Below are 22,144 nucleotides of genomic sequence, written 5' to 3'. Positions count from 1 at the left end.
CAGGCCAAGAAGGGGACACTGGCTTCTTATTGCAGGAAGCCAAGCGCAGGGACCCAGGCTGGCAGAAGGAGTGGCGCTTCCAAGCCACAGACCACCAATGTTTCCTGGACTCTGGCGCTCTTTATTCCTCTCTCCATGCCCTGCCGCCCCCTGCCCCTGCCCCCATTTGCTGCTGGTAAGTTCATTTTCCCAGTCTGGCTCCCGTGCAGAGAGGGCCTGGAGGCCGAGGTGGAAGGTAGCAGCGAGTTGGCCCGCGCTTGGCCCTCCTGCGGTTGCCGCTTCAGCACCAGACTGTGATACACCTGGTAGTTGGCATTGCCTCCCGGGTTCCGGCTGAGTGGCATGAAGGTGGGCGGGGGTGGAGGGTGCTCGGTAGCCTGGACGTCGGGCAGGAGGTGAGAGGGGCGGAGGAGCAGCGCTGAGCTGGGAGCCGGGGCCCGCTGGTCCGAGGCCTCGGCCAGTACCGTGAGGGAGGCGGAGGTGGCCACAGGGCGCCGCAAGGGCAGGATCTCAGCCCATTCGGCCAGCGGGTGCCGCACCTCGTGGGGATCGCGGGAGTAATCCAAGTGTCCCGTGGAGGGATGCAGGCTGCGGTTGGACTCGCTGTGAGCACAGCTGGGGAGGCTACGTCTGTGGGCCGGTGGGGTGTCGCGCTACCAGGATTCGGGCCGGTAGACCCGAGGCACCAGAGCGGATGGAGGCTCAGAGCCCTCCAGACCCAGACTCCGCCATGGGCCCAGTTGCCGTCATTTCGGCCCGCGAGCCCCTCGACCTGCACCTGGCCGCCCCCACCGGCGCCCAGCCCCGGCGCCGCCACCTGTGTGCCGGTGTGTCCCTCCACAGCTCCCTCCGACAAAAGCCCTGCCCCACCACCACCCCGCCCCTCTGGCGTGTCACCGCGGTTGGGTGCTGGAGCGGGATCGAGGGCAGGGGCCGCTTCCCCGGGCCTGCCGGCCACCAGGGGCGGGGTCCTGAGCTCGGCGGGGGGTGTGGGGGCAAGGGTGGCCTTGCCGGGGCTGAGGGGCCGTGGCGACTCAATGGTGGCTCCCGGTGGCTTCGGGCCGGCTGCTGTCAGGCAGGAGGGCCGGCCCGGGCTGCGGCCGGGCTGCGCCTAGCTCCGCGTGGGCGGGCAGGACCGATGCCCAAGGGACCACGGGCGCCGGGGCTTGAAGCCTCCGGGGCCACGTCCCTGTGAGCGACGTGCGGGATCTTGGGCGGGGCGCCAAGCGCCGAAGGGTTTGCTGGGTCACGGCCGCCCTGGGCTGGGAGGTGGTCGCCAAACCCTCCGCCGCCGCCCGATACCCGAGACCTCCGTTCCCCCTGCCTGGGCGGGCGAGGGGGCCCTGCCGGGGCGGGCCGGCCGCCAGGCTGGCGTTAAGGCGCCAGCGCCAGCGAAACTGGGCCTCAAGAGGCAGCCGTCGGCCCCCGCCCCCGTCTACGGCCATACCACCCTGAACGCGCCCGATCTCGTCTGATCTCGGAAGCTAAGCAGGGTCGGGCCTGGTTAGTACTTGGATGGGAGACCGCCTGGGAATACCGGGTGCTGTAGGCTTTTTGCCTCCCGCTCCGCCCGCCTTCTCCTTTACTCGCCCGCGGCGGGGGGGCCGCCGGCTCCGCCCCCGCCGAGCCCCGCTGCAGGCAGTAGTCAAGGTGGTTTACCTGCCCGAGCAGGAAGCTTGGGCGACGGCAGAAGTGGGAAGAAACTCTTGAGCACAGGTTCTTGGGATCCACGGAGCAGCGCATGCACATGCCATGGGTGCCTACACAGCTGGCTTGCTTGTCTGTGGGGAAAGGCGAGATGGGTCAGGGCCTGGGTTCCTGAGGGGCTGAGAATCAAGGCAGGGATAGAAGAAAGGGGACAGGCCCACATCCCCTGAACCCACGCCGGCGCCCACTCACCTTTGTGGAAAATACGATTGAAAAGTGCCCGCAAGAATCTCTTCAGATGCCTCCAGAGTTGAGGGAAGAAGGGGAGGGGGGAGGCCGGGAGCAGGGTGAGCCCTGAAATCCAACCCTTGTCCTGTCACACCCCAGCAGCCCTCCCACCTCAGCCCCTTCAAGACCCCAGGGCTCCCCCAACCGCGCTGCACAGATCCTGCCCTGACCATAGTCACCATGTTGATCCCCACGTTGAGCAAGATGAAGCTGACCGGGATCAGAAGAATTGAGTATCCTTGCTCCTGGCATTTCCTGGGGATGGGGCCAGTGAACGGCTCGGCTCGGTAGTAGTTTCGCTCACCCATGGCCGTTGGTCCCAGGACTGCCTGGGCCCTCTGCCCTCCAGTTTTAACTGGGAGCCAGACTGGGTCATAATGGGGCAGGTGGTGAGGTCACAGTGAGGGAGGGGGATGAAAAGGAGGGCCCAGAGTGGCATTCCCTGGTAACCAGGGTCAGGTAAGCTGAGCCTGGACAGTCAAACAGGGCCCGGTGGCCGGCATACATCCCCTCGAGCGGTCACTCATTCGCTCACCGCCCGCTGACTCACTTGTTCAAATGACACATTGCGTCTCTTGGCCCCTCTTGAGACTAGGAAGACCTTGGCCTCAGAGGCCTGCTGAAGGCCTGGCTGGAGTCCAGAGCCTCAGCCTTCTTCATGCCCTTCACTGGGCCTGGAGCTGGACCTGCCCAGATGTGGAACCTCCCAGTTTGGAAGCAACGTCTTGTATGAGGCTCTCTGTGGACAGGGACAGCTGAGACACAGAGGAGGTGCCCAGAGACCAGGGGTTTGGAGTCTGCAGCTGCAGATGTACTTAGTGCATGGTATAGGACCAGGAGGGGCCTGCTGGCAGAACTGTGGCCACTAAACCAAAGGGACCCTCAGGCCAAGAAGGGGACACTGGCTTCTTATTGCAGGAAGCCAAGCGCAGGGACCCAGGCTGGCAGAAGGAGTGGCGCTTCCAAGCCACAGACCACCAATGTTTCCTGGACTCTGGCGCTCTTTATTCCTCTCTCCATGCCCTGCCGCCCCCTGCCCCTGCCCCCATTTGCTGCTGGTAAGTTCATTTTCCCAGTCTGGCTCCCGTGCAGAGAGGGCCTGGAGGCCGAGGTGGAAGGTAGCAGCGAGTTGGCCCGCGCTTGGCCCTCCTGCGGTTGCCGCTTCAGCACCAGACTGTGATACACCTGGTAGTTGGCATTGCCTCCCGGGTTCCGGCTGAGTGGCATGAAGGTGGGCGGGGGTGGAGGGTGCTCGGTAGCCTGGACGTCGGGCAGGAGGTGAGAGGGGCGGAGGAGCAGCGCTGAGCTGGGAGCCGGGGCCCGCTGGTCCGAGGCCTCGGCCAGTACCGTGAGGGAGGCGGAGGTGGCCACAGGGCGCCGCAAGGGCAGGATCTCAGCCCATTCGGCCAGCGGGTGCCGCACCTCGTGGGGATCGCGGGAGTAATCCAAGTGTCCCGTGGAGGGATGCAGGCTGCGGTTGGACTCGCTGTGAGCACAGCTGGGGAGGCTACGTCTGTGGGCCGGTGGGGTGTCGCGCTACCAGGCTTCGGGCCGGTAGACCCGAGGCACCAGAGCGGATGGAGGCTCAGAGCCCTCCAGACCCAGACTCCGCCATGGGCCCAGTTGCCGTCATTTCGGCCCGCGAGCCCCTCGACCTGCACCTGGCCGCCCCCACCGGCGCCCAGCCCCGGCGCCGCCACCTGTGTGCCGGTGTGTCCCTCCACAGCTCCCTCCGACAAAAGCCCCCCCACACCCCGCCCCTCTGGCGTGTAACCGCGGCCGGGTGCGGGAGCGGGATCGAGGGCAGGGGCCGCTTCCCCGGGCCTGCCGGCCACCAGGGGCGGGGTCCTGAGCTCGGCGGGGGGTGTGGGGGCAAGGGTGGCCTTGCCGGGGCTGAGGGGCCGTGGCGACTCAATGGTGGCTCCCGGTGGCTTCGGGCCGGCTGCTGTCGGGCAGGAGGGCCGGCCCGGGCTGCGGCCGGGCTGCGCCTAGCGCCGCGTGGGCGGGCAGGGCCGATGCCCAAGGGACCGCGGGCCCCGGGCCCTGAAGCCTCCGGGGCCACGTCCCTGTGAGCGACGTGCGGGATCTTGGGCGGGGCGCCAAGCGCCGAAGGGTTTGCTGGGTCACGGCCGCCCTGGGCTGGGAGGTGTTCGCCAAACCCTCCGCTGCCGCCCGATACCCGAGACCTCCGTTCCCCCTGCCTGGGCGGGCGAGGGGGCCCTGTCGGGGCGGGCTGGCCGCCAGGCTGGCGTTAAGGCGCCAGCGCCAGCGAAACTGGGCCTCAAGAGGCCGCCCGCGGCCCCCCGCCCCCGTCTACGGCCATACCACCCTGAACGCGCCCGATCTCGTCTGATCTCGGAAGCTAAGCAGGGTCGGGCCTGGTTAGTACTTGGATGGGAGACCGCCTGGGAATACCGGGTGCTGTAGGCTTTTTGCCTCCCGCTCCGCCCGCCTTCTCCTTTACTCGCCCGCGGCGGGGGCCGCCGGCTCCGCCCCCGCCGGGCCCCGCTGCAGGCCCCACCTCCTCAGGCCCCTCCCACCACGGCGCGCGCCGGCGGGGGCGCTCCCCGCCGGCCCGGCCGGCCAGGCGGCCAGAAGGCGGCCCTGGAAGGCAGCCGCACCCCAGACGCTCCCGGGGTGGCTGGCCCGGACCCAGACTCCGCCGCGGGCCCAGTGGCCGTCCTTTCGGCCCGCGAGCCCCTCGACCTGCACCTGGCCGCCCCCACCGGCGCCCAGCCCCGGCGCCGCCACCTGTGTGCCTGTGTGTCCCTCCACAGCTCCCTCCGACAAAAGCCCCGCCCCACCACCACCCCGCCCCTCTGGCGTGTCACCGCGGTTGGGTGCTGGAGCGGGATCGAGGGCAGGGGCCGCTTCCCCGGGCCTGCCGGCCACCAGGGGCGGGGTCCTGAGCTCGGCGGGGGGTGTGGGGGCAAGGGTGGCCTTGCCGGGGCTGAGGGGCCGTGGCGACTCAATGGTGGCTCCCGGTGGCTTCGGGCCGGCTGCTGTCAGGCAGGAGGGCCGGCCCGGGCTGCGGCCGGGCTGCGCCTAGCTCCGCGTGGGCGGGCAGGACCGATGCCCAAGGGACCACGGGCCCCGGGGCCTGAAGCCTCCGGGGCCACGTCCCTGTGAGCGACGTGCGGGATCTTGGGCGGGGCGCCAAGCGCCGAAGGGTTTGCTGGGTCACGGCCGCCCTGGGCTGGGAGGTGGTCGCCAAACCCTCCGCCGCCGCCCGATACCCGAGACCTCCGTTCCCCCTGCCTGGGCGGGCGAGGGGGCCCTGCCGGGGCGGGCCGGCCGCCAGGCTGGCGTTAAGGCGCCAGCGCCAGCGAAACTGGGCCTCAAGAGGCAGCCGTCGGCCCCCGCCCCCGTCTACGGCCATACCACCCTGAACGCGCCCGATCTCGTCTGATCTCGGAAGCTAAGCAGGGTCGGGCCTGGTTAGTACTTGGATGGGAGACCGCCTGGGAATACCGGGTGCTGTAGGCTTTTTGCCTCCCGCTCCGCCCGCCTTCTCCTTTACTCGCCCGCGGCGGGGGGGCCGCCGGCTCCGCCCCCGCCGAGCCCCGCTGCAGGCAGTAGTCAAGGTGGTTTACCTGCCCGAGCAGGAAGCTTGGGCGACGGCAGAAGTGGGAAGAAACTCTTGAGCACAGGTTCTTGGGATCCACGGAGCAGCGCATGCACATGCCATGGGTGCCTACACAGCTGGCTTGCTTGTCTGTGGGGAAAGGCGAGATGGGTCAGGGCCTGGGTTCCTGAGGGGCTGAGAATCAAGGCAGGGATAGAAGAAAGGGGACAGGCCCACATCCCCTGAACCCACGCCGGCGCCCACTCACCTTTGTGGAAAATACGATTGAAAAGTGCCCGCAAGAATCTCTTCAGATGCCTCCAGAGTTGAGGGAAGAAGGGGAGGGGGGAGGCCGGGAGCAGGGTGAGCCCTGAAATCCAACCCTTGTCCTGTCACACCCCAGCAGCCCTCCCACCTCAGCCCCTTCAAGACCCCAGGGCTCCCCCAACCGCGCTGCACAGATCCTGCCCTGACCATAGTCACCATGTTGATCCCCACGTTGAGCAAGATGAAGCTGACCGGGATCAGAAGAATTGAGTATCCTTGCTCCTGGCATTTCCTGGGGATGGGGCCAGTGAACGGCTCGGCTCGGTAGTAGTTTCGCTCACCCATGGCCGTTGGTCCCAGGACTGCCTGGGCCCTCTGCCCTCCAGTTTTAACTGGGAGCCAGACTGGGTCATAATGGGGCAGGTGGTGAGGTCACAGTGAGGGAGGGGGATGAAAAGGAGGGCCCAGAGTGGCATTCCCTGGTAACCAGGGTCAGGTAAGCTGAGCCTGGACAGTCAAACAGGGCCCGGTGGCCGGCATACATCCCCTCGAGCGGTCACTCATTCGCTCACCGCCCGCTGACTCACTTGTTCAAATGACACATTGCGTCTCTTGGCCCCTCTTGAGACTAGGAAGACCTTGGCCTCAGAGGCCTGCTGAAGGCCTGGCTGGAGTCCAGAGCCTCAGCCTTCTTCATGCCCTTCACTGGGCCTGGAGCTGGACCTGCCCAGATGTGGAACCTCCCAGTTTGGAAGCAACGTCTTGTATGAGGCTCTCTGTGGACAGGGACAGCTGAGACACAGAGGAGGTGCCCAGAGACCAGGGGTTTGGAGTCTGCAGCTGCAGATGTACTTAGTGCATGGTATAGGACCAGGAGGGGCCTGCTGGCAGAACTGTGGCCACTAAACCAAAGGGACCCTCAGGCCAAGAAGGGGACACTGGCTTCTTATTGCAGGAAGCCAAGCGCAGGGACCCAGGCTGGCAGAAGGAGTGGCGCTTCCAAGCCACAGACCACCAATGTTTCCTGGACTCTGGAGCTCTTTATTCCTCTCTCCATGCCCTGCCGCCCCCTGCCCCTGCCCCCATTTGCTGCTGGTAAGTTCATTTTCCCAGTCTGGCTCCCGTGCAGAGAGGGCCTGGAGGCCGAGGTGGAAGGTAGCAGCGAGTTGGCCCGCGCTTGGCCCTCCTGCGGTTGCCGCTTCAGCACCAGACTGTCATACACACCTGGTAGTTGGCATTGCCTCCCGGGTTCCGGCTGAGTGGCATGAAGGTGGGCGGGGGTGGAGGGTGCTCGGTAGCCTGGACGTCGGGCAGGAGGTGAGAGGGGCGGAGGAGCAGCGCTGAGCTGGGAGCCGGGGCCCGCTGGTCCGAGGCCTCGGCCAGTACCGTGAGGGAGGCGGAGGTGGCCACAGGGCGCCGCAAGGGCAGGATCTCAGCCCATTCGGCCAGCGGGTGCCGCACCTCGTGGGGATCGCGGGAGTAATCCAAGTGTCCCGTGGAGGGATGCAGGCTGCGGTTGGACTCGCTGTGAGCACAGCTGGGGAGGCTACGTCTGTGGGCCGGTGGGGTGTCGCGCTACCAGGCTTCGGGCCGGTAGACCCGAGGCACCAGAGCGGATGGAGGCTCAGAGCCCTCCAGACCCAGACTCCGCCATGGGCCCAGTTGCCGTCATTTCGGCCCGCGAGCCCCTCGACCTGCACCTGGCCGCCCCCACCGGCGCCCAGCCCCGGCGCCGCCACCTGTGTGCCGGTGTGTCCCTCCACAGCTCCCTCCGACAAAAGCCCCCCCACACCCCGCCCCTCTGGCGTGTAACCGCGGCCGGGTGCGGGAGCGGGATCGAGGGCAGGGGCCGCTTCCCCGGGCCTGCCGGCCACCAGGGGCGGGGTCCTGAGCTCGGCGGGGGGTGTGGGGGCAAGGGTGGCCTTGCCGGGGCTGAGGGGCCGTGGCGACTCAATGGTGGCTCCCGGTGGCTTCGGGCCGGCTGCTGTCGGGCAGGAGGGCCGGCCCGGGCTGCGGCCGGGCTGCGCCTAGCGCCGCGTGGGCGGGCAGGGCCGATGCCCAAGGGACCGCGGGCCCCGGGCCCTGAAGCCTCCGGGGCCACGTCCCTGTGAGCGACGTGCGGGATCTTGGGCGGGGCGCCAAGCGCCGAAGGGTTTGCTGGGTCACGGCCGCCCTGGGCTGGGAGGTGTTCGCCAAACCCTCCGCTGCCGCCCGATACCCGAGACCTCCGTTCCCCCTGCCTGGGCGGGCGAGGGGGCCCTGTCGGGGCGGGCTGGCCGCCAGGCTGGCGTTAAGGCGCCAGCGCCAGCGAAACTGGGCCTCAAGAGGCCGCCCGCGGCCCCCCGCCCCCGTCTACGGCCATACCACCCTGAACGCGCCCGATCTCGTCTGATCTCGGAAGCTAAGCAGGGTCGGGCCTGGTTAGTACTTGGATGGGAGACCGCCTGGGAATACCGGGTGCTGTAGGCTTTTTGCCTCCCGCTCCGCCCGCCTTCTCCTTTACTCGCCCGCGGCGGGGGCCGCCGGCTCCGCCCCCGCCGGGCCCCGCTGCAGGCCCCACCTCCTCAGGCCCCTCCCACCACGGCGCGCGCCGGCGGGGGCGCTCCCCGCCGGCCCGGCCGGCCAGGCGGCCAGAAGGCGGCCCTGGAAGGCAGCCGCACCCCAGACGCTCCCGGGGTGGCTGGCCCGGACCCAGACTCCGCCGCGGGCCCAGTGGCCGTCCTTTCGGCCCGCGAGCCCCTCGACCTGCACCTGGCCGCCCCCACCGGCGCCCAGCCCCGGCGCCGCCACCTGTGTGCCTGTGTGTCCCTCCACAGCTCCCTCCGACAAAAGCCCCGCCCCACCACCACCCCGCCCCTCTGGCGTGTCACCGCGGTTGGGTGCTGGAGCGGGATCGAGGGCAGGGGCCGCTTCCCCGGGCCTGCCGGCCACCAGGGGCGGGGTCCTGAGCTCGGCGGGGGGTGTGGGGGCAAGGGTGGCCTTGCCGGGGCTGAGGGGCCGTGGCGACTCAATGGTGGCTCCCGGTGGCTTCGGGCCGGCTGCTGTCAGGCAGGAGGGCCGGCCCGGGCTGCGGCCGGGCTGCGCCTAGCTCCGCGTGGGCGGGCAGGACCGATGCCCAAGGGACCACGGGCCCCGGGGCCTGAAGCCTCCGGGGCCACGTCCCTGTGAGCGACGTGCGGGATCTTGGGCGGGGCGCCAAGCGCCGAAGGGTTTGCTGGGTCACGGCCGCCCTGGGCTGGGAGGTGGTCGCCAAACCCTCCGCCGCCGCCCGATACCCGAGACCTCCGTTCCCCCTGCCTGGGCGGGCGAGGGGGCCCTGCCGGGGCGGGCCGGCCGCCAGGCTGGCGTTAAGGCGCCAGCGCCAGCGAAACTGGGCCTCAAGAGGCAGCCGTCGGCCCCCGCCCCCGTCTACGGCCATACCACCCTGAACGCGCCCGATCTCGTCTGATCTCGGAAGCTAAGCAGGGTCGGGCCTGGTTAGTACTTGGATGGGAGACCGCCTGGGAATACCGGGTGCTGTAGGCTTTTTGCCTCCCGCTCCGCCCGCCTTCTCCTTTACTCGCCCGCGGCGGGGGGGCCGCCGGCTCCGCCCCCGCCGAGCCCCGCTGCAGGCAGTAGTCAAGGTGGTTTACCTGCCCGAGCAGGAAGCTTGGGCGACGGCAGAAGTGGGAAGAAACTCTTGAGCACAGGTTCTTGGGATCCACGGAGCAGCGCATGCACATGCCATGGGTGCCTACACAGCTGGCTTGCTTGTCTGTGGGGAAAGGCGAGATGGGTCAGGGCCTGGGTTCCTGAGGGGCTGAGAATCAAGGCAGGGATAGAAGAAAGGGGACAGGCCCACATCCCCTGAACCCACGCCGGCGCCCACTCACCTTTGTGGAAAATACGATTGAAAAGTGCCCGCAAGAATCTCTTCAGATGCCTCCAGAGTTGAGGGAAGAAGGGGAGGGGGGAGGCCGGGAGCAGGGTGAGCCCTGAAATCCAACCCTTGTCCTGTCACACCCCAGCAGCCCTCCCACCTCAGCCCCTTCAAGACCCCAGGGCTCCCCCAACCGCGCTGCACAGATCCTGCCCTGACCATAGTCACCATGTTGATCCCCACGTTGAGCAAGATGAAGCTGACCGGGATCAGAAGAATTGAGTATCCTTGCTCCTGGCATTTCCTGGGGATGGGGCCAGTGAACGGCTCGGCTCGGTAGTAGTTTCGCTCACCCATGGCCGTTGGTCCCAGGACTGCCTGGGCCCTCTGCCCTCCAGTTTTAACTGGGAGCCAGACTGGGTCATAATGGGGCAGGTGGTGAGGTCACAGTGAGGGAGGGGGATGAAAAGGAGGGCCCAGAGTGGCATTCCCTGGTAACCAGGGTCAGGTAAGCTGAGCCTGGACAGTCAAACAGGGCCCGGTGGCCGGCATACATCCCCTCGAGCGGTCACTCATTCGCTCACCGCCCGCTGACTCACTTGTTCAAATGACACATTGCGTCTCTTGGCCCCTCTTGAGACTAGGAAGACCTTGGCCTCAGAGGCCTGCTGAAGGCCTGGCTGGAGTCCAGAGCCTCAGCCTTCTTCATGCCCTTCACTGGGCCTGGAGCTGGACCTGCCCAGATGTGGAACCTCCCAGTTTGGAAGCAACGTCTTGTATGAGGCTCTCTGTGGACAGGGACAGCTGAGACACAGAGGAGGTGCCCAGAGACCAGGGGTTTGGAGTCTGCAGCTGCAGATGTACTTAGTGCATGGTATAGGACCAGGAGGGGCCTGCTGGCAGAACTGTGGCCACTAAACCAAAGGGACCCTCAGGCCAAGAAGGGGACACTGGCTTCTTATTGCAGGAAGCCAAGCGCAGGGACCCAGGCTGGCAGAAGGAGTGGCGCTTCCAAGCCACAGACCACCAATGTTTCCTGGACTCTGGAGCTCTTTATTCCTCTCTCCATGCCCTGCCGCCCCCTGCCCCTGCCCCCATTTGCTGCTGGTAAGTTCATTTTCCCAGTCTGGCTCCCGTGCAGAGAGGGCCTGGAGGCCGAGGTGGAAGGTAGCAGCGAGTTGGCCCGCGCTTGGCCCTCCTGCGGTTGCCGCTTCAGCACCAGACTGTCATACACACCTGGTAGTTGGCATTGCCTCCCGGGTTCCGGCTGAGTGGCATGAAGGTGGGCGGGGGTGGAGGGTGCTCGGTAGCCTGGACGTCGGGCAGGAGGTGAGAGGGGCGGAGGAGCAGCGCTGAGCTGGGAGCCGGGGCCCGCTGGTCCGAGGCCTCGGCCAGTACCGTGAGGGAGGCGGAGGTGGCCACAGGGCGCCGCAAGGGCAGGATCTCAGCCCATTCGGCCAGCGGGTGCCGCACCTCGTGGGGATCGCGGGAGTAATCCAAGTGTCCCGTGGAGGGATGCAGGCTGCGGTTGGACTCGCTGTGAGCACAGCTGGGGAGGCTACGTCTGTGGGCCGGTGGGGTGTCGCGCTACCAGGCGTCGGGCCGGTAGACCCGAGGCACCAGAGCGGATGGAGGCTCAGAGCCCTCCAGACCCAGACTCCGCCATGGGCCCAGTTGCTGTCCTTTTGGCCCGCGAGCCCCTCGACCTGCACCTGGCCGCCCCCACCGGCGCCCAGCCCCGGCGCCGCCACCTGTGTGCCTGTGTGTCCCTCCACAGCTCCCTCCGACAAAAGCCCCGCCCCACCACCACCCCGCCCCTCTGGCGTGTCACCGCGGTTGGGTGCGGGAGCGGGATCGAGGGCAGGGGCCGCTTCCCCGGGCCTGCCGGCCACCAGGGGCGGGGTCCTGAGCTCGGCGGGGGGTGTGGGGGCAAGGGTGGCCTTGCCGGGGCAGAGGGGCCGTGGCGACTCAATGGTGGCTCCCGGTGGCTTCGGGCCGGCTGCTGTCGGGCAGGAGGGCCGGCCCGGGCTGCGGCCGGGCTGCGCCTAGCGCCGCGTGGGCGGGCAGGACCGATGCCCAAGGGACCGCGGGCCCCGGGCCCTGAAGCCTCCGGGGCCACGTCCCTGTGAGCGACGTGCGGGATCTTGGGCGGGGCGCCAAGCGCCGAAGGGTTTGCTGGGTCACGGCCGCCCTGGGCTGGGAGGTGGTCGCCAAACCCTCCGCCGCCGCCCGATACCCGAGACCTCCGTTCCCCCTTCCTGGGCGGGCGAGGGGGCCCTGCCGGGGCGGGCCGGCCGCCAGGCTGGCGTTAAGGCGCCAGCGCCAGCGAAACCGGGCCTCAAGATGCCGCCCGCGGCCCCCCGCCCCCGTCTACGGCCATACCACCCTGAACGCGCCCGATCTCGTCTGATCTCGGAAGCTAAGCAGGGTCGGGCCTGGTTAGTACTTGGATGGGAGACCGCCTGGGAATACCGGGTGCTGTAGGCTTTTTGCCTCCCGCTCCGCCCGCCTTCTCCTTTACTCGCCCGCGGCGGGGGCCGCCGGCTCCGCCCCCGCCGGGCCCCGCTGCAGGACCCACCTCCTCAGGCCCCTCCCACCACGGCGCGCGCCGGCGGGGGCGCTCCCCGCCGGCCCGGCCGGCCAGGCGGCCAGAAGGCGGCCCTGGAAGGCAGCCGCACCCCAGACGCTCCCGGGGTGGCTGGCCCAGACCCAGACTCCGCCGCGGGCCCAGTGGCCGTCCTTTCGGCCCGCGAGCCCCTCGACCTGCACCTGGCCGCCCCCACCGGCGCCTAGCCCCGGCGCCGCCATCTGTGTGCCGGTGTGTCCCTCCACAGCTCCCTCCGACAAAAGCCCCGCCCCACCACCACCCCGCCCCTCTGGCGTGTCACCGCGGTTGGGTGCTGGAGCGGGATCGAGGGCAGGGGCCGCTTCCCCGGGCCTGCCGGCCACCAGGGGCGGGGTCCTGAGCTCGGCGGGGGGTGTGGGGGCAAGGGTGGCCTTGCCGGGGCTGAGGGGCCGTGGCGACTCAATGGTGGCTCCCGGTGGCTTCGGGCCGGCTGCTGTCAGGCAGGAGGGCCGGCCCGGGCTGCGGCCGGGCTGCGCCTAGCTCCGCGTGGGCGGGCAGGACCGATGCCCAAGGGACCACGGGCGCCGGGGCTTGAAGCCTCCGGGGCCACGTCCCTGTGAGCGACGTGCGGGATCTTGGGCGGGGCGCCAAGCGCCGAAGGGTTTGCTGGGTCACGGCCGCCCTGGGCTGGGAGGTGGTCGCCAAACCCTCCGCCGCCGCCCGATACCCGAGACCTCCGTTCCCCCTGCCTGGGCGGGCGAGGGGGCCCTGCCGGGGCGGGCCGGCCGCCAGGCTGGCGTTAAGGCGCCAGCGCCAGCGAAACTGGGCCTCAAGAGGCAGCCGTCGGCCCCCGCCCCCGTCTACGGCCATACCACCCTGAACGCGCCCGATCTCGTCTGATCTCGGAAGCTAAGCAGGGTCGGGCCTGGTTAGTACTTGGATGGGAGACCGCCTGGGAATACCGGGTGCTGTAGGCTTTTTGCCTCCCGCTCCGCCCGCCTTCTCCTTTACTCGCCCGCGGCGGGGGGGCCGCCGGCTCCGCCCCCGCCGAGCCCCGCTGCAGGCAGTAGTCAAGGTGGTTTACCTGCCCGAGCAGGAAGCTTGGGCGACGGCAGAAGTGGGAAGAAACTCTTGAGCACAGGTTCTTGGGATCCACGGAGCAGCGCATGCACATGCCATGGGTGCCTACACAGCTGGCTTGCTTGTCTGTGGGGAAAGGCGAGATGGGTCAGGGCCTGGGTTCCTGAGGGGCTGAGAATCAAGGCAGGGATAGAAGAAAGGGGACAGGCCCACATCCCCTGAACCCACGCCGGCGCCCACTCACCTTTGTGGAAAATACGATTGAAAAGTGCCCGCAAGAATCTCTTCAGATGCCTCCAGAGTTGAGGGAAGAAGGGGAGGGGGGAGGCCGGGAGCAGGGTGAGCCCTGAAATCCAACCCTTGTCCTGTCACACCCCAGCAGCCCTCCCACCTCAGCCCCTTCAAGACCCCAGGGCTCCCCCAACCGCGCTGCACAGATCCTGCCCTGACCATAGTCACCATGTTGATCCCCACGTTGAGCAAGATGAAGCTGACCGGGATCAGAAGAATTGAGTATCCTTGCTCCTGGCATTTCCTGGGGATGGGGCCAGTGAACGGCTCGGCTCGGTAGTAGTTTCGCTCACCCATGGCCGTTGGTCCCAGGACTGCCTGGGCCCTCTGCCCTCCAGTTTTAACTGGGAGCCAGACTGGGTCATAATGGGGCAGGTGGTGAGGTCACAGTGAGGGAGGGGGATGAAAAGGAGGGCCCAGAGTGGCATTCCCTGGTAACCAGGGTCAGGTAAGCTGAGCCTGGACAGTCAAACAGGGCCCGGTGGCCGGCATACATCCCCTCGAGCGGTCACTCATTCGCTCACCGCCCGCTGACTCACTTGTTCAAATGACACATTGCGTCTCTTGGCCCCTCTTGAGACTAGGAAGACCTTGGCCTCAGAGGCCTGCTGAAGGCCTGGCTGGAGTCCAGAGCCTCAGCCTTCTTCATGCCCTTCACTGGGCCTGGAGCTGGACCTGCCCAGATGTGGAACCTCCCAGTTTGGAAGCAACGTCTTGTATGAGGCTCTCTGTGGACAGGGACAGCTGAGACACAGAGGAGGTGCCCAGAGACCAGGGGTTTGGAGTCTGCAGCTGCAGATGTACTTAGTGCATGGTATAGGACCAGGAGGGGCCTGCTGGCAGAACTGTGGCCACTAAACCAAAGGGACCCTCAGGCCAAGAAGGGGACACTGGCTTCTTATTGCAGGAAGCCAAGCGCAGGGACCCAGGCTGGCAGAAGGAGTGGCGCTTCCAAGCCACAGACCACCAATGTTTCCTGGACTCTGGAGCTCTTTATTCCTCTCTCCATGCCCTGCCGCCCCCTGCCCCTGCCCCCATTTGCTGCTGGTAAGTTCATTTTCCCAGTCTGGCTCCCATGCAGAGAGGGCCTGGAGGCCGAGGTGGAAGGTAGCAGCGAGTTGGCCCGCGCTTGGCCCTCCTGCGGTTGCCGCTTCAGCACCAGACTGTCATACACCTGGTAGTTGGCATTGCCTCCCGGGTTCCGGCTGAGTGGCATGAAGGTGGGCGGGGGTGGAGGGTGCTCGGTAGCCTGGACGTCGGGCAGGAGGTGAGAGGGGCGGAGGAGCAGCGCTGAGCTGGGAGCCGGGGCCCGCTGGTCCGAGGCCTCGGCCAGTACCGTGAGGGAGGCGGAGGTGGCCACAGGGCGCCGCAAGGGCAGGATCTCAGCCCATTCGGCCAGCGGGTGCCGCACCTCGTGGGGATCGCGGGAGTAATCCAAGTGTCCCGTGGAGGGATGCAGGCTGCGGTTGGACTCGCTGTGAGCACAGCTGGGGAGGCTACGTCTGTGGGCCGGTGGGGTGTCGCGCTACCAGGCGTCGGGCCGGTAGACCCGAGGCACCAGAGCGGATGGAGGCTCAGAGCCCTCCAGACCCAGACTCCGCCATGGGCCCAGTTGCTGTCCTTTTGGCCCGCGAGCCCCTCGACCTGCACCTGGCCGCCCCCACCGGCGCCCAGCCCCGGCGCCGCCACCTGTGTGCCTGTGTGTCCCTCCACAGCTCCCTCCGACAAAAGCCCCGCCCCACCACCACCCCGCCCCTCTGGCGTGTCACCGCGGTTGGGTGCGGGAGCGGGATCGAGGGCAGGGGCCGCTTCCCCGGGCCTGCCGGCCACCAGGGGCGGGGTCCTGAGCTCGGCGGGGGGTGTGGGGGCAAGGGTGGCCTTGCCGGGGCTGAGGGGCCGTGGCGACTCAATGGTGGCTCCCGGTGGCTTCGGGCCGGCTGCTGTCGGGCAGGAGGGCCGGCCCGGGCTGCGGCCGGGCTGCGCCTAGCGCCGCGTGGGCGGGCAGGGCCGATGCCCAAGGGACCGCGGGCCCCGGGCCCTGAAGCCTCCGGGGCCACGTCCCTGTGAGCGACGTGCGGGATCTTGGGCGGGGCGCCAAGCGCCGAAGGGTTTGCTGGGTCACGGCCGCCCTGGGCTGGGAGGTGGTCGCCAAACCCTCCGCCGCCGCCCGATACCCGAGACCTCCGTTCCCCCTGCCTGGGCGGGCGAGGGGGCCCTGTCGGGGCGGGCCGGCCGCCAGGCTGGCGTTAAGGCGCCAGCGCCAGCGAAACTGGGCCTCAAGAGGCAGCCGTCGGCCCCCGCCCCCGTCTACGGCCATACCACCCTGAACGCGCCCGATCTCGTCTGATCTCGGAAGCTAAGCAGGGTCGGGCCTGGTTAGTACTTGGATGGGAGACCGCCTGGGAATACCGGGTGCTGTAGGCTTTTTGCCTCCCGCTCCGCCCGCCTTCTCCTTTACTCGCCCGCGGCGGGGGCCGCCGGCTCCGCCCCCGCCGGGCCCCGCTGCAGGCCCCACCTCCTCAGGCCCCTCCCACCACGGCGCGCGCCGGCGGGGGCGCTCCCCGCCGGCCCGGCCGGCCAGGCGGCCAGAAGGCGGCCCTGGAAGGCAGCCGCACCCCAGACGCTCCCGGGGTGGCTGGCCCGGACCCAGACTCCGCCGCGGGCCCAGTGGCCGTCCTTTCGGCCCGCGAGCCCCTCGACCTGCACCTGGCCGCCCCCACCGGCGCCCAGCCCCGGCGCCGCCACCTGTGTGCCTGTGTGTCCCTCCACAGATCCCTCCGACAAAAGCCCCGCCCCACCACCACCCCGCCCCTCTGGCGTGTCACCGCGGTTGGGTGCGGGAGCGGGATCGAGGGCAGGGGCCGCTTCCCCGGGCCTGCCGGCCACCAGGGGCGGGGTCCTGAGCTCGGCGGGGGGTGTGGGGGCAAGGGTGGCCTTGCCGGGGCAGAGGGGCCGTGGCGACTCAATGGTGGCTCCCGGTGGCTTCGGGCCGGCTGCTGTCGGGCAGGAGGGCCGGCCCGGGCTGCGGCCGGGCTGCGCCTAGCGCCGCGTGGGCGGGCAGGACCGATGCCCAAGGGACCGCGGGCCCCGGGCCCTGAAGCCTCCGGGGCCACGTCCCTGTGAGCGACGTGCGGGATCTTGGGCGGGGCGCCAAGCGCCGAAGGGTTTGCTGGGTCACGGCCGCCCTGGGCTGGGAGGTGGTCGCCAAACCCTCCGCCGCCGCCCGATACCCGGGACCTCCGTTCCCCCTGCCTGGGCGGGCGAGGGGGCCCTGCCTGGGCGGGCTGGCCGCCAGGCTGGCGTTAAGGCGCCAGCGCCAGCGAAACTGGGCCTCAAGAGGCCGCCCGCGGCCCCCCGCCCCCGTCTACGGCCATACCACCCTGAACGCGCCCGATCTCGTCTGATCTCGGAAGCTAAGCAGGGTCGGGCCTGGTTAGTACTTGGATGGAAGACCGCCTGGGAATACCGGGTGCTGTAGGCTTTTTGCCTCCCGCTCCGCCCGCCTTCTCCTTTACTCGCCCGCGGCGGGGGGGCCGCCGGCTCCGCCCCCGCCGAGCCCCGCTGCAGGCAGTAGTCAAGGTGGTTTACCTGCCCGAGCAGGAAGCTTGGGCGATGGCAGAAGTGGGAAGAAACTCTTGAGCGCAGGTTCTTGGGATCCACGGAGCAGCGCATGCACATGCGATGGGTGCCTACACAGCTGGCTTGCTTGTCTGTGGGGAAAGGCGAGATGGGTCAGGGCCTGGGTTCCTGAGGGGCTGAGAATCAAGGCAGGGATAGAAGAAAGGGGACAGGCCCACATCTCCTGAACCCACGCCGGCGCCCACTCACCTTTGTGGAAAATACGATTGAAAAGTGCCCGCAAGAATCTCTTCAGATGCCTCCAGAGTTGAGGGAAGAAGGGGAGGGGGGAGGCCGGGAGCAGGGTGAGCCCTGAAATCCAACCCTTGTCCTGTCACACCCCAGCAGCCCTCCCACCTCAGCCCCTTCAAGACCCCAGGGCTCCCCCAACCGCGCTGCACAGATCCTGCCCTGACCATAGTCACCATGTTGATCCCCACGTTGAGCAAGATGAAGCTGACCGGGATCAGAAGAATTGAGTATCCTTGCTCCTGGCATTTCCTGGGGATGGGGCCAGTGAACGGCTCGGCTCGGTAGTAGTTTCGCTCACCCATGGCCGTTGGTCCCAGGACTGCCTGGGCCCTCTGCCCTCCAGTTTTAACTGGGAGCCAGACTGGGTCATAATGGGGCAGGTGGTGAGGTCACAGTGAGGGAGGGGGATGAAAAGGAGGGCCCAGAGTGGCATTCCCTGGTAACCAGGGTCAGGTAAGCTGAGCCTGGACAGTCAAACAGGGCCTGGTGGCCGGCATACATCCCCTCGAGCGGTCATTCATTCGCTCACCGCCCGCTGACTCACTTGTTCAAATGACACATTGCGTCTCTTGGCCCCTCTTGAGACTAGGAAGACCTCGGCCTCAGAGGCCTGCTGAAGGCCTGGCTGGAGTCCAGAGCCTCAGCCTTCTTCATGCCCTTCACTGGGCCTGGAGCTGGACCTGCCCAGATGTGGAATCTCCCAGTTTGGAAGCAACGTCTTGTATGAGGCTCTCTGTGGACAGGGACAGCTGAGACACAGAGGAGGTGCCCAGAGACCAGGGGTTTGGAGTCTGCAGCTGCAGATGTACTTAGTGCATGGTATAGGACCAGGAGGGGCCTGCTGGCAGAACTGTGGCCACTAAACCAAAGGGACCCTCAGGCCAAGAAGGGGACACTGGCTTCTTATTGCAGGAAGCCAAGCGCAGGGACCCAGGCTGGCAGAAGGAGTGGCGCTTCCAAGCCACAGACCACCAATGTTTCCTGGACTCTGGCGCTCTTTATTCCTCTCTCCATGCCCTGCTGCCCCCTGCCCCTGCCCCCATTTGCTGCTGGTAAGTTCATTTTCCCAGTCTGGCTCCCGTGCAGAGAGGGCCTGGAGGCCGAGGTGGAAGGTAGCAGCGAGTTGGCCCGCGCTTGGCCCTCCTGCGGTTGCCGCTTCAGCACCAGACTGTGATACACCTGGTAGTTGGCATTGCCTCCCGGGTTCCGGCTGAGTGGCATGAAGGTGGGCGGGGGTGGAGGGTGCTCGGTAGCCTGGACGTCGGGCAGGAGGTGAGAGGGGCGGAGGAGCAGCGCTGAGCTGGGAGCCGGGGCCCGCTGGTCCGAGGCCTCGGCCAGTACCGTGAGGGAGGCGGAGGTGGCCACAGGGCGCCGCAAGGGCAGGATCTCAGCCCATTCGGCCAGCGGGTGCCGCACCTCGTGGGGATCGCGGGAGTAATCCAAGTGTCCCGTGGAGGGATGCAGGCTGCGGTTGGACTCGCTGTGAGCACAGCTGGGGAGGCTACGTCTGTGGGCCGGTGGGGTGTCGCGCTACCAGGCTTCGGGCCGGTAGACCCGAGGCACCAGAGCGGATGGAGGCTCAGAGCCCTCCAGACCCAGACTCCGCCATGGGCCCAGTTGCCGTCATTTCGGCCCGCGAGCCCCTCGACCTGCACCTGGCCGCCCCCACCGGCGCCCAGCCCCGGCGCCGCCACCTGTGTGCCGGTGTGTCCCTCCACAGCTCCCTCCGACAAAAGCCCCCCCACACCCCGCCCCTGTGGCGTGTCACCGCGGCCGGGTGCGGGAGCGGGATCGAGGGCAGGGGCCGCTTCCCCGGGCCTGCCGGCCACCAGGGGCGGGGTCCTGAGCTCGGCGGGGGGTGTGGGGGCAAGGGTGGCCTTGCCGGGGCTGAGGGGCCGTGGCGACTCAATGGTGGCTCCCGGTGGCTTCGGGCCGGCTGCTGTCGGGCAGGAGGGCCGGCCCGGGCTGCGGCCGGGCTGCGCCTAGCGCCGCGTGGGCGGGCAGGGCCGATGCCCAAGGGACCGCGGGCCCCGGGCCCTGAAGCCTCCGGGGCCACGTCCCTGTGAGCGACGTGCGGGATCTTGGGCGGGGCGCCAAGCGCCGAAGGGTTTGCTGGGTCACGGCCGCCCTGGGCTGGGAGGTGGTCGCCAAACCCTCTGCCGCCGCCCGATACCCGAGACCTCCGTTCCCCCTGCCTGGGCGGGCGAGGGGGCCCTGTCGGGGCGGGCCGGCCGCCAGGCTGGCGTTAAGGCGCCAGCGCCAGCGAAGCTGGGCCTCAAGAGGCAGCCGTCGGCCCCCGCCCCCGTCTACGGCCATACCACCCTGAACGCGCCCGATCTCGTCTGATCTCGGAAGCTAAGCAGGGTCGGGCCTGGTTAGTACTTGGATGGGAGACCGCCGGGGAATACCGGGTGCTGTAGGCTTTTTGCCTCCCGCTCCGCCCGCCTTCTCCTTTACTCGCCCGCGGCGGGGGCCGCCGGCTCCGCCCCCGCCGGGCCCCGCTGCAGGCCCCACCTCCTCAGGCCCCTCCCACCACGGCGCGCGCCGGCGGGGGCGCTCCCCGCCGGCCCGGCCGGCCAGGCGGCCAGAAGGCGGCCCTGGAAGGCAGCCGCACCCCAGACGCTCCCGGGGTGGCTGGCCCGGACCCAGACTCCGCCGCGGGCCCAGTGGCCGTCCTTTCGGCCCGCGAGCCCCTCGACCTGCACCTGGCCGCCCCCACCGGCGCCCAGCCCCGGCGCCGCCACCTGTGTGCCTGTGTGTCCCTCCACAGCTCCCTCCGACAAAAGCCCCGCCCCACCACCACCCCGCCCCTCTGGCGTGTCACCGCGGTTGGGTGCGGGAGCGGGATCGAGGGCAGGGGCCGCTTCCCCGGGCCTGCCGGCCACCAGGGGCGGGGTCCTGAGCTCGGCGGGGGGTGTGGGGGCAAGGGTGGCCTTGCCGGGGCAGAGGGGCCGTGGCGACTCAATGGTGGCTCCCGGTGGCTTCGGGCCGGCTGCTGTCGGGCAGGAGGGCCGGCCCGGGCTGCGGCCGGGCTGCGCCTAGCGCCGCGTGGGCGGGCAGGACCGATGCCCAAGGGACCGCGGGCCCCGGGCCCTGAAGCCTCCGGGGCCACGTCCCTGTGAGCGACGTGCGGGATCTTGGGCGGGGCGCCAAGCGCCGAAGGGTTTGCTGGGTCACGGCCGCCCTGGGCTGGGAGGTGGTCGCCAAACCCTCCGCCGCCGCCCGATACCCGAGACCTCCGTTCCCCCTGCCTGGGCGGGCGAGGGGGCCCTGCCGGGGCGGGCCGGCCGCCAGGCTGGCGTTAAGGCGCCAGCGCCAGCGAAACTGGGCCTCAAGAGGCAGCCGTCGGCCCCCGCCCCCGTCTACGGCCATACCACCCTGAACGCGCCCGATCTCGTCTGATCTCGGAAGCTAAGCAGGGTCGGGCCTGGTTAGTACTTGGATGGGAGACCGCCTGGGAATACCGGGTGCTGTAGGCTTTTTGCCTCCCGCTCCGCCCGCCTTCTCCTTTACTCGCCCGCGGCGGGGGCCGCCGGCTCCGCCCCCGCCGGGCCCCGCTGCAGGACCCACCTCCTCAGGCCCCTCCCACCACGGCGCGCGCCGGCGGGGGCGCTCCCCGCCGGCCCGGCCGGCCAGGCGGCCAGAAGGCGGCCCTGGAAGGCAGCCGCACCCCAGACGCTCCCGGGGTGGCTGGCCCAGACCCAGACTCCGCCGCGGGCCCAGTGGCCGTCCTTTCGGCCCGCGAGCCCCTCGACCTGCACCTGGCCGCCCCCACCGGCGCCCAGCCCCGGCGCCGCCACCTGTGTGCCTGTGTGTCCCTCCACAGCTCCCTCCGACAAAAGCCCCGCCCCACCACCACCCCGCCCCTCTGGCGTGTCACCGCGGTTGGGTGCGGGAGCGGGATCGAGGGCAGGGGCCGCTTCCCCGGGCCTGCCGGCCACCAGGGGCGGGGTCCTGAGCTCGGCGGGGGGTGTGGGGGCAAGGGTGGCCTTGCCGGGGCAGAGGGGCCGTGGCGACTCAATGGTGGCTCCCGGTGGCTTCGGGCCGGCTGCTGTCGGGCAGGAGGGCCGGCCCGGGCTGCGGCCGGGCTGCGCCTAGCGCCGCGTGGGCGGGCAGGACCGATGCCCAAGGGACCGCGGGCCCCGGGCCCTGAAGCCTCCGGGGCCACGTCCCTGTGAGCGACGTGCGGGATCTTGGGCGGGGCGCCATGCGCCGAAGGGTTTGCTGGGTCACGGCCGCCCTGGGCTGGGAGGTGGTCGCCAAACCCTCCGCCGCCGCCCGATACCCGGGACCTCCGTTCCCCCTGCCTGGGCGGGCGAGGGGGCCCTGCCTGGGCGGGCTGGCCGCCAGGCTGGCGTTAAGGCGCCAGCGCCAGCGAAACTGGGCCTCAAGAGGCCGCCCGCGGCCCCCCGCCCCCGTCTACGGCCATACCACCCTGAACGCGCCCGATCTCGTCTGATCTCGGAAGCTAAGCAGGGTCGGGCCTGGTTAGTACTTGGATGGAAGACCGCCTGGGAATACCGGGTGCTGTAGGCTTTTTGCCTCCCGCTCCGCCCGCCTTCTCCTTTACTCGCCCGCGGCGGGGGGGCCGCCGGCTCCGCCCCCGCCGAGCCCCGCTGCAGGCAGTAGTCAAGGTGGTTTACCTGCCCGAGCAGGAAGCTTGGGCGATGGCAGAAGTGGGAAGAAACTCTTGAGCGCAGGTTCTTGGGAT

General features: G+C 69.2%; 12 non-coding genes across 12 annotated transcripts; all 12 read left to right on the top strand.

Moving 5' to 3' along the window:
* The first annotated feature begins 1,433 nt into the window (after positions 1 to 1,433).
* Positions 1,434 to 1,552, top strand: LOC137213971 (5S ribosomal RNA). The gene has a single exon (XR_010938589.1). It is a non-coding gene; the product is annotated as a 5S ribosomal RNA (ribosomal RNA).
* Positions 1,553 to 4,246: 2,694 nt separating this feature from the next.
* Positions 4,247 to 4,365, top strand: LOC137213970 (5S ribosomal RNA). The gene has a single exon (XR_010938588.1). It is a non-coding gene; the product is annotated as a 5S ribosomal RNA (ribosomal RNA).
* Positions 4,366 to 5,302: 937 nt separating this feature from the next.
* Positions 5,303 to 5,421, top strand: LOC137213969 (5S ribosomal RNA). Its single transcript, XR_010938587.1, has one exon. It is a non-coding gene; the product is annotated as a 5S ribosomal RNA (ribosomal RNA).
* A 2,696-nt stretch (positions 5,422 to 8,117) lies between these two features.
* LOC137213968 (5S ribosomal RNA) lies at positions 8,118 to 8,236 on the top strand. Its single transcript, XR_010938586.1, has one exon. It is a non-coding gene; the product is annotated as a 5S ribosomal RNA (ribosomal RNA).
* Positions 8,237 to 9,173: 937 nt separating this feature from the next.
* Positions 9,174 to 9,292, top strand: LOC137213967 (5S ribosomal RNA). The gene has a single exon (XR_010938585.1). It is a non-coding gene; the product is annotated as a 5S ribosomal RNA (ribosomal RNA).
* A 2,702-nt stretch (positions 9,293 to 11,994) lies between these two features.
* Positions 11,995 to 12,113, top strand: LOC137213966 (5S ribosomal RNA). The gene has a single exon (XR_010938584.1). It is a non-coding gene; the product is annotated as a 5S ribosomal RNA (ribosomal RNA).
* Positions 12,114 to 13,050: 937 nt separating this feature from the next.
* On the top strand, positions 13,051 to 13,169 carry LOC137213965 (5S ribosomal RNA). The gene has a single exon (XR_010938583.1). It is a non-coding gene; the product is annotated as a 5S ribosomal RNA (ribosomal RNA).
* Positions 13,170 to 15,868: 2,699 nt separating this feature from the next.
* On the top strand, positions 15,869 to 15,987 carry LOC137213964 (5S ribosomal RNA). Its single transcript, XR_010938582.1, has one exon. It is a non-coding gene; the product is annotated as a 5S ribosomal RNA (ribosomal RNA).
* A 938-nt stretch (positions 15,988 to 16,925) lies between these two features.
* Positions 16,926 to 17,044, top strand: LOC137213550 (5S ribosomal RNA). The gene has a single exon (XR_010938186.1). It is a non-coding gene; the product is annotated as a 5S ribosomal RNA (ribosomal RNA).
* Positions 17,045 to 19,737: 2,693 nt separating this feature from the next.
* On the top strand, positions 19,738 to 19,856 carry LOC137213542 (5S ribosomal RNA). The gene has a single exon (XR_010938178.1). It is a non-coding gene; the product is annotated as a 5S ribosomal RNA (ribosomal RNA).
* Positions 19,857 to 20,793: 937 nt separating this feature from the next.
* Positions 20,794 to 20,912, top strand: LOC137213963 (5S ribosomal RNA). Its single transcript, XR_010938581.1, has one exon. It is a non-coding gene; the product is annotated as a 5S ribosomal RNA (ribosomal RNA).
* A 938-nt stretch (positions 20,913 to 21,850) lies between these two features.
* LOC137213549 (5S ribosomal RNA) lies at positions 21,851 to 21,969 on the top strand. The gene has a single exon (XR_010938185.1). It is a non-coding gene; the product is annotated as a 5S ribosomal RNA (ribosomal RNA).
* Positions 21,970 to 22,144: the final 175 nt, after the last annotated feature.

This window comes from Pseudorca crassidens, chromosome 19, assembly GCF_039906515.1.
Source record: "Pseudorca crassidens isolate mPseCra1 chromosome 19, mPseCra1.hap1, whole genome shotgun sequence".
In the NCBI taxonomy this organism is placed as follows: Eukaryota; Metazoa; Chordata; class Mammalia; order Artiodactyla; family Delphinidae; genus Pseudorca; species Pseudorca crassidens.
This window is presented reverse-complemented; position numbering and strand designations above follow the sequence as displayed.